Raw genomic sequence first — 9,022 nt, forward strand, 5'->3', positions numbered from 1 at the left:
AGAAGTTTACAGGTTAGTGAGGAATGATAGAGGTTTACAGGTTAGTGAGGAATGATAGAGGTTTACAGGTTAGTGTAGAATGATAGAGGTTTACAGGTTAGTGAGGAATGATAGAGGTTTACAGGTTAGTGAGCAATGATAGAGGTTTACAGGTTAGTGGGGAATGATAGAGGTTTACAGGTTAGTGAGGAATGATAGAGGTTTACAGGTTAGTGAGGAATGATAGAGGTTTACAGGTTAGTGAGCAATGATAGAGGTTTACAGGTTAGTGGGGAATGATAGAGGTTTACAGGTTAGTGGGGAATGATAGAGGTTTACAGGTTAGTGAGGAATGATAGATGTTTACAGGTTAGTTATAAAATTCATGTCAGTTGAACCTGCCTGGATACACTTCAGCTCCGGGCACAAGTGTGAGGCAGATGTCTTGTTCACCAGCTGTGACTTGATGACTCCATGAAGTTAATGCATTGTGTTTGGCAAATATTGGCTGTCATAAGAGAGCGTTGTTGGAGTTTGTTTTGTTGTTTTGTATTCAATAAGTCAGTTCCTTGACTGAAACGCTTGATATCATTTTACTTATTCGTATCTTATTCCGACACGAAATTCTTTTCCTTGACCCCCGTTTACAAGTTGTTTAAATACGTAGACCTGTTGTTTATGTGAGGTGTTTAATTATATTTATTTATTTCAGAAAAAAAAACAGTAGTAGATAATTAGTAGTTACTCAGAGATATATATACTAGGCAAATGTTCTATCACCCAGGAATTAGATAGAGCAGATTACGACATTTACCAAGATCACTTTCCTCACAGTGGCTGCATTAAATACGGACACAACTCCAGTTTCGGGATGTATGAATTAACACTTCACCAAGACTGAGATAAATGTGCCAGTCCAAGAAAATATCGAGTGTAGAGAGATAACACAATAGGAAGAGAGAGAGAGAGAGTGGGGACAACAGTTGACACAAGCTACGCGTCTACCCTACTCATCAAAATTTCAGTGTTGGGATTTGGGTGTGAGACGTGTTGCATGTGCTTGGAAAGAGGCCCAGTCAGTCAGCAAGGGCTAATGTGTGGGTGACAGAAGTATGTTAACTGTAACTGTAGAAAACTGTGCTTGATACTCGGACAAGAACTGAGGGAAAAGAAGGGGATAATATTAAAAAGAAAGTCGAAAATCTTGGCGTTTAGTGAGATAGAGAAACGTTGACGTTATAGACTAATGTGTGTACAAATGTGTTGAAATATCCTACTTATGCTACCAAAAGAGGGGAACAGCAGTGAGTGTCTCTCTCAGGACCAGCAGACATAACCTCTGCCTCGTGGTGCCCCTCCGTCCGTCCACTGCCTCAGATCGTGGAGTCCACTACTCAAAGGTGGATTTCACGTTCAGTCACGGAGAAAATAAGGATCTCAGAGTCGGTTCCCACGGCTTCAGGGCCAACATTTTTATCGTGCCCTGTCCCCGAAAACCGCCAAGATTTTCGTCCCAGGCAGAGGCAAAGTAATCCAACCCTTCACTATGGACATAGACTCTAATCTATTCGACAAAAGGAAGTCTTCGATAGATGCAATTGTGCGGGGTAAGTGTGTGTTATTTGTGCTGCATCTCCATGTTATCAGTGTCTTTTTAACAAGCTGATTTTTTTTAATCTATGTTCAGCTTTAAGAAAAGAAAAGTCGGTTTTCTTTCACAATTTTTAAAATAAAATTTTCCAAGTAATTTTAGTGACTTTTTGGTGTCAAGGTTATTTTTATTGAGTATACAAGTGCTAGAGTTTTTGAACCACTCGGTACTAATTATTGGTCATGAGTTGAACATAGTGCTAACGCCGCCGCTGCTCTGCGCGTCTTGGGTAAGTATTCAAATTTTATTACTTTCTTCCAATCCTTTACTTGCCATTGTTGTCGCTACTTCCTCCATTATAGTCGTTTGTTAACTATAAGATGAGTTACTACATGAAGACCCAACTTTAACACAGACGGTAACTCAGAGCACATGTGTTACACCAGCCAGAGAGTGACGGAGGAGTGTGTTGCTCTGTTCAGTAAGAGTATCATGGGACGCCCCTGTAAGACAAATTCGTCCACATTTTCTAATCTTTGTAATCCTGACAGCCAATGGTTTATGGACATACACTGAGACTACTGTAGTTTGAGTATTATTGTTGCTACATTAGTTACTACAGTGTTGTCCCGGGTTTAACCTTGTCATTTAGACCGTTAGTTTTAGCTACAGTGTTGACCTCCGCTAAACCTTATAAATTAACGTTCATGCTTAACAATGTGTTCTTGCGTGTATTAGGAAAAATGTTGTGGGCAAATAGAGTGAGGGAGAAGGTGGGTAAGATGGCCCTCCCTCCCCTGTTCGGTCACTCTCCTCCACTGGTGATAAATTCACTATATTCCTTTATGGATATGTATTATGTATAGTTAGCTGCGAGCGATGACAATAATATTCAATACAATTTTCATATTTATCCTCAAAATAAGATGAAACTCACAAGGATCTAATTACTATATTGGAAAAATTGTCATAAAAGATAAAGATAAAATCTCACACACTAGTTGTATGTACTCCAGTATAGGGAGGTGGCCGGGTGGAGTAAGTGAAACGTGGCCGGCAGTGTCCGCAGACTTTATCATCCGCCGCTCTCGTCTCCAGTACAGTATAGGGAGGTGGCCGGGTGGAGTAAGTGAAACGTGGCCGGCAGTGTCCGCAGACTTTATCATCCGCTGCTCTCGTCTCCAGTATAGGGAGGTGGCCGGGTGGAGTAAGTGAAACGTGGCCGGTAGTGTCCGCAGACTTTATCATCCGCCGCTCTCGTCTCCAGTATAGGAGGTGGCCGGGTGGAGTAAGAAACGGGCCGGTAGTGTCCGCAGACTTACCACCCGCCGCTCGTCCTCGTCTCCAGACCGCGCGGGAAAAGCCGGACCATCTGGCTAAAATTGCCCCGGGCGTGGGCCAGGAATACATTACTGATGTGGTCCACTATATTCCACAGCTTACCCCCCGCCCCACACCCCTGCCCCCACACCCAGCCCCCACACGCCGCTCCCACACCCCGCCCCCACACCCCGCCTCCACACGCGCCAGCCCCCACACCCGCCTCCACACCCCAGCCTCCACACGCTGCCCCACACGCCGCCCCCACACGCCGCTCCCACACCCCGGCCCCACACGCCAGCCTCCACACCCCACCCCCACACCCTGGCCTCCACATGCCAGTCCCACACCCCGCCCACATGGTCCTGCACACCCCTGCCCCCCACGCCCTCCACACCCCTGCCTCCACGCCGCCCCACACCCTGCCTCCATGCCGGTCCCACCCTCGCCCTCACACTCTGCCCCCACATTACCGCCCCCCTCACACCCCTGCCCCCACACCCCGCCTTCCTCTCATTTGTTTGTTTTTCTTCAGGGATGAAACACATGACTCACTGTTTATTTTGACCGTAAACTTCGTCAGCATTGACGCATATAACGCATACAATCGTCCTTAATAACACACACGCACACACACACACAGTGCATGAGAGTAGCGTATGATCCTACTTCTTATTCAATAAGTCTTCTATATACATGATATACAGGCCAATTCATATACGCCAGCCCCAGGAAACGTGACGTGTGATAAGCATATTGTAGGTCTGGGAGCGACGCCCACCAATTGGGACAGATACCCGGCTTCCCTCAGCGTTACAAGAGGCTCAGCCTGCTCACATTATACTATCTTTAGCTGGTGTGTGTGTGAATATATGTATATGTATCTGTATATATGTACTTTCGTGTATGTATGTGTGTGTGTGTGTGTGTGTGTGTTTGAATATTTCTTTTACATAACGGTATATATTGAGGTATATCTTAGTTTAGCCCCACACTCTCCTCCACTAGAGACTGACCTTCCCTCACACCTGTGTTAGTGGACGGGAGTTATTGAGGGTGGTGAAGACAAGGTATTCTCCTTCCCTCACACCTGTGTTAGTGGACGGGAGTTATTGAGGGTGGTGAAGACAAGGTATTCTCCTTCCCTCACACCTGTGTTAGTGGACGGGAGTTATTGAGGGTGGTGAAGACAAGGTATCCTCCTTCACACCTGTGTTAGTGACGGAGTTATTGAGGTGAAGACAAGATTCTTCCCTCACACCTGTGTTAGTGGACGGGAGTTATTGAGGTGGTACAAGGTATTCTCCTCCTCACACCTGTGTTAGTGGACGGAGTTATTGAAGGTGGTGAAGACAAGGTATTCTCCTTCCTCTCACACCTGTGTTAGTGGACGGGAGTTATTGAGGGTGGTGAAGACAAGGTATTCTTCCCCTCACACCTGTGTTAGTGGACCGGAGTTATTGAGGTGAAGACAAGGATTCTCCCTCGCACCGTTAGTGACGGAAGTGTGAAGACAAGGTATTCTCCTTCCTCTCACACCTGTGTTAGTGGACGGAGCTGAGGGTGGTGAAGACAAGGTATTCTCCTACCCTCACACCTGTGTTAGTGGACGGAGTTATTGAGGGTGAAGACACAGGTATTCTCCTTCCTCGCACCTGTGTTAGTGGACGGAGTTATTGAGGGTGAAGACAAGGTATTCTCCTTCCCTCACACCTGTGTTAGTGGACAGGAGTTATTGAGGGTGAAGACAAGGTATTCTCCCACCCACACCTGTGTTAGTGGACGGGTTATTGAGGGTGGTGAAGACATATTCTCCCTACCCTCACACCTGTGTTAGTGGACGGGAGTTATTGAGGGTGGTGAAGACAAGGTATTCTCCTACCTCACACCTGTGTTAGTGGACGGAGTTGAGGGTGAACAAGTATTCTTCCCACACCTGTGTTAGTGGACGGAGTTATTGAGGGTGAAGACAAATTCTCCCTCCCTCACACCTGTGTTGTGGACGGAGTTGAGGGTGGTGAAGACAAGGTATTCTCCTACCCTCACACCTGTGTTAGTGGACGGGAGTTATTGAGGGTGGTGAAGACAAGGTATTCTCCTTCCCTCACACCTGTGTTAGTGGACGGAGTTATTGAGGGTGAAGACAAGGTATTCTCCTTCCCCACACCTGTGTTAGTGGACGGGAGTTATTGAGGGTGAAGACAAGGTATTCTCCTCTCACACCTGTGTTAGTGGACGGGAGTTACTGAGGGTGGTGAAGACAAGGTATTCTCTCCTCACACCTGTGTTAGTGGACGGAGTGAGGTGAAACAAGGATTCTCTTCCCACACCTGTGTTAGTGGAGGGAGTTGAGGGTGGTGGACAAGGTATTCTCCTTCCCTCACACCTGTGTTAGTGGACGGAGATTGAGGGTGAAGACAAGGATTCTTCCTCCACCTGTGTTAGTGGACGGGATATTGAGGGTGGTGAAGACAAGGATTCTCCTCCTCACACCTGTGAGTGGAGGGGTTATTGAGGAAGACAGCATTCTCCTTCCTCACACCTGTGTTAGTGGACGGGAGTTATTGAGGTGGTGAAGACAGGTATTCTCCTTCTCACACACCTGTGTTAGTGGACGGAGTTATTGAGGTGGTGAAGCAAAGGTATTCTCCTTCCCTCACACCTGTGTTAGTGGACGGGATATTGAGGGTGGTGAAGACAAGGTATTCTCCTTCCTCACACCTGTGTTAGTGGACGGAGTTATTGAGGGTGGTGAAGACAAGGTATTCTCCTTCCTCACACCTGTGTTAGTGGACGGAGTTATTGAGGGTGGTGAAGACAAGGTATCTCCTTCTCACACCTGTTAGTGGACGGTTATTGAGGGTGGTGAAGACAAGGTATTCTCCAATACTCCAGACGTTATTATCAGTGTGCTGTTGTTGGTCCTTGTTTAGCTAGGAGTATAGCACACCCATACACTACACTACACTACACTACACACTACACTACACTACACTACACTCACACTACACTACACTACACTACACACATACACACTACACTACACACTACACCACACCACACCACACACATCACACTACACCACACCACACTACACTACACTACACTACACACACACACCACACTACACTACACCACACCACACACACACATGCACACTACACTACACTACACTACACTACACCACACACATACACACTACACTACACCACACACACCACACACACACATCACACTACACTACACTACACTACACTACACTCACACTACACACATACACACCACACTACACTACACTACACTACACTACACTACACACACTACACACACACATGCACACCACACTACACTACACCACACTACACTACACTCACACACACACACTACACTCACACTACACTACACTACACTACACTACACTACACTACACCTACACTACACCACACACATGCACACTACACTACACCACTCACACTACACACACACACACACTACACTACACCACACCACACCACACCACACTACACCACACCACACACACACATCACACCACACCACACTCACACACCACACCACACCACACTACACATACACTACACTACACCACTACACACACACATGCACACTACACCACACTCACACCACACCACACTACACATCACCACACTACACTACACTACACTACACACACTACACTACACTACACTACACTACACTACACACACACACACACACACACATACACACTACACTACACTACACTACACCACACCACACATACACCACACTACCACACTACACCACACACTACACTACACTACACTACACACCACACCACACCACACACACACACATGCACACCACACCACACCACACCACACCACACCACATACACTACACTACACTACACTACACCACACCACACCACACACACACACACACACCACACCACACCACACCACACCACACACACCACACACACACACACACATGCACACTACACTACACTACACTACACTACACTACACTACACACACACACACACACACACATGCACGGAGACTATACAGTAAATGAAAATCATTTGATATATACAATGTAATTTTTTTTATAATATCAAAATTGTCATGACAGTATTGGCACCAAAACAGATTATTCCTAGTGAGTATTTTATTTTATTTATTTTGGATAATTTAATCATTAAGAATGTGAGATGGATGGATGGGTAGATGGTTAGATAGAACCGGCTAAACTTATTCACCTTTTTCATATATACCAAAAAATATCTTTACTCTTGGTTCTGATGAATTCCAGAATGAACACTATGACTCCTGTTGTCTCGGTAGGGTTGTCAAAAATCTTCGTCCGTAGTGTCATATTGTCTCGACACAAGATGGTATGGACAATTTTTTGGAGCGAGTGTGCGTATTTTTTGTGTACGTGGTGATGGGGTGTGAGGTGGGTGTAGGAGGGCGTGGCAGTATAGGGTATTCTCTCTCTCTCTCTCTCTCTCTCACTCTTCGCTGACGCCTCGTGTACCCAGATATTGTTTCTCTTGTGGCGTTCCTCACTGTTTGTCTGCTCATGTTTTATTGATGGTATGCCTTTTATTCATTGGTTAGAAGTAGCATTTTCTCTGTCTTTCTGTCTGTCTGTGTGTCTGTCTGTCTGTCTGTCTGTCTGTCTGTCTGTCTGTCTGTCGATATACTTATGCAATTATATAACAATATTTTTTTTTCCTCTTAGTCCACTTTTAATTGATTCATATTTTATTTTACTGTCCATATTATTATCTTACTTCTTTACCTTACACATTATTTCCTTTGACCTTAGAGAAAATATAAGTGGTAACTGGATTTTGCCACAAATTAAAGTCAAAACCTAAAAATAAATTAAAAATAGACAATTAGAGAACCGAAAAAATAAAGTAAGAACCGAAATTTTAAGTAAAAACCGAAAATTTAAGTAAAAACCGAAAATTCAAGAAAAAACGAAAAAAAAATCAAACCGAAAAATCAAGTAAAAAAAAATCGAAAAATATAGTAAATAACTGAAGAAAAAAATCAAGTAAAAACCTGTTAAAAATATACAGTAAAAACCGAAGAGAGTAAAAACCAAAATTATTCATTGACCTTGGGTTTAAAAAAATAAAATAAAAACCTAAAACCAAAATTAACATAAACAAGCCTTAAAAAAATAGACTTAAAGATAAAAAAAAAATCTTATCGGCCTCAGACGTAAAAATCGGAACTGTGTACTGAACTAAGTCTTGTGATGCAGATAAAAATTAATAAGTAGGTCCTCCTTCTCGCCTGACATACACCAGGTCAGGCAGCCGCTTCTCATGACTCGTTCATTAGTGCTGCAATGTCCGCGTCACCTTAAGCTCTCAAGGTCCACATTCTCATAGACTCTCGCGATAATGTTTTTAGTTTAAGTGATGATGATAAGATGTGTTTAATTGGTTTACTTAGGTTAATACACACACTTAGTGACGTAATGGTGACATATTGGTGACTCTGCATAATACACGTCGCTTAAGACCGTGAGAGTCTGGTCATTAATATTTGATAGGTGGAAATTTACCATCTGTTACCACGTGAGTCATACGAGTGGAGCGCTACATCACCTAACTCGATATGTCGCCCCAACAGTAGAGAGACTTTCTTTCTTTCTCTCTGTCTGTCTGTCTGTCTGTCTGTCTGACTGTCTGTTTGTCTTTATATCTGTCTGTCTGTCTGTCTGTCATCACACTACTGTTCTATCTCACTCCCAGGATCACTTCAATAACTATAATTAACCTCTATAATAAACTAAACTCGTATCAGACTGCAGGTATTCCATATAATTATATACATAGATTTATTAATCAATTTTTACGTTAATTTTTACTATTAATGTTTTTCATAAAATTCCGACGTTACTGTTAATGTATTTTTAACCTAACATGTTAATTTTTTATTCACACGAAGCTCCCTAGATCTACCGTCTACCTATTTCACCATATTTCCACTTTTTTTTGTTAGTTTTGTCTCCCATCTACTCCTAGCATTATAAATCTGCTCCTAGCATTATTAATCTGCTCCTAGCATTACTAATCTGCTCCTAGCATTATTAATCTGCTCCTAGCAT

At 43.8% G+C, this 9,022-nt stretch overlaps 1 long non-coding RNA gene across 1 annotated transcript in view; it reads left to right on the plus strand.

Annotated features, from left to right (window-relative positions):
* LOC121858953 overlaps positions 1-1,447 on the plus strand; it is a 100,606-nt gene extending 99,159 nt beyond the window's left edge. The window contains exon 2 of the long non-coding RNA XR_006087584.1: positions 692-1,447. This is a non-coding gene — a long non-coding RNA (uncharacterized LOC121858953). The remainder of the gene's footprint in view (positions 1-691) is intronic.
* The last annotated feature ends 7,575 nt before the right edge of the window (positions 1,448-9,022 follow it).

Source organism: Homarus americanus, unplaced genomic scaffold (genome assembly GCF_018991925.1).
Source record: "Homarus americanus isolate GMGI-L3 unplaced genomic scaffold, GMGI_Hamer_2.0 scaffold8226, whole genome shotgun sequence".
In the NCBI taxonomy this organism is placed as follows: domain Eukaryota; kingdom Metazoa; phylum Arthropoda; class Malacostraca; order Decapoda; family Nephropidae; genus Homarus; species Homarus americanus.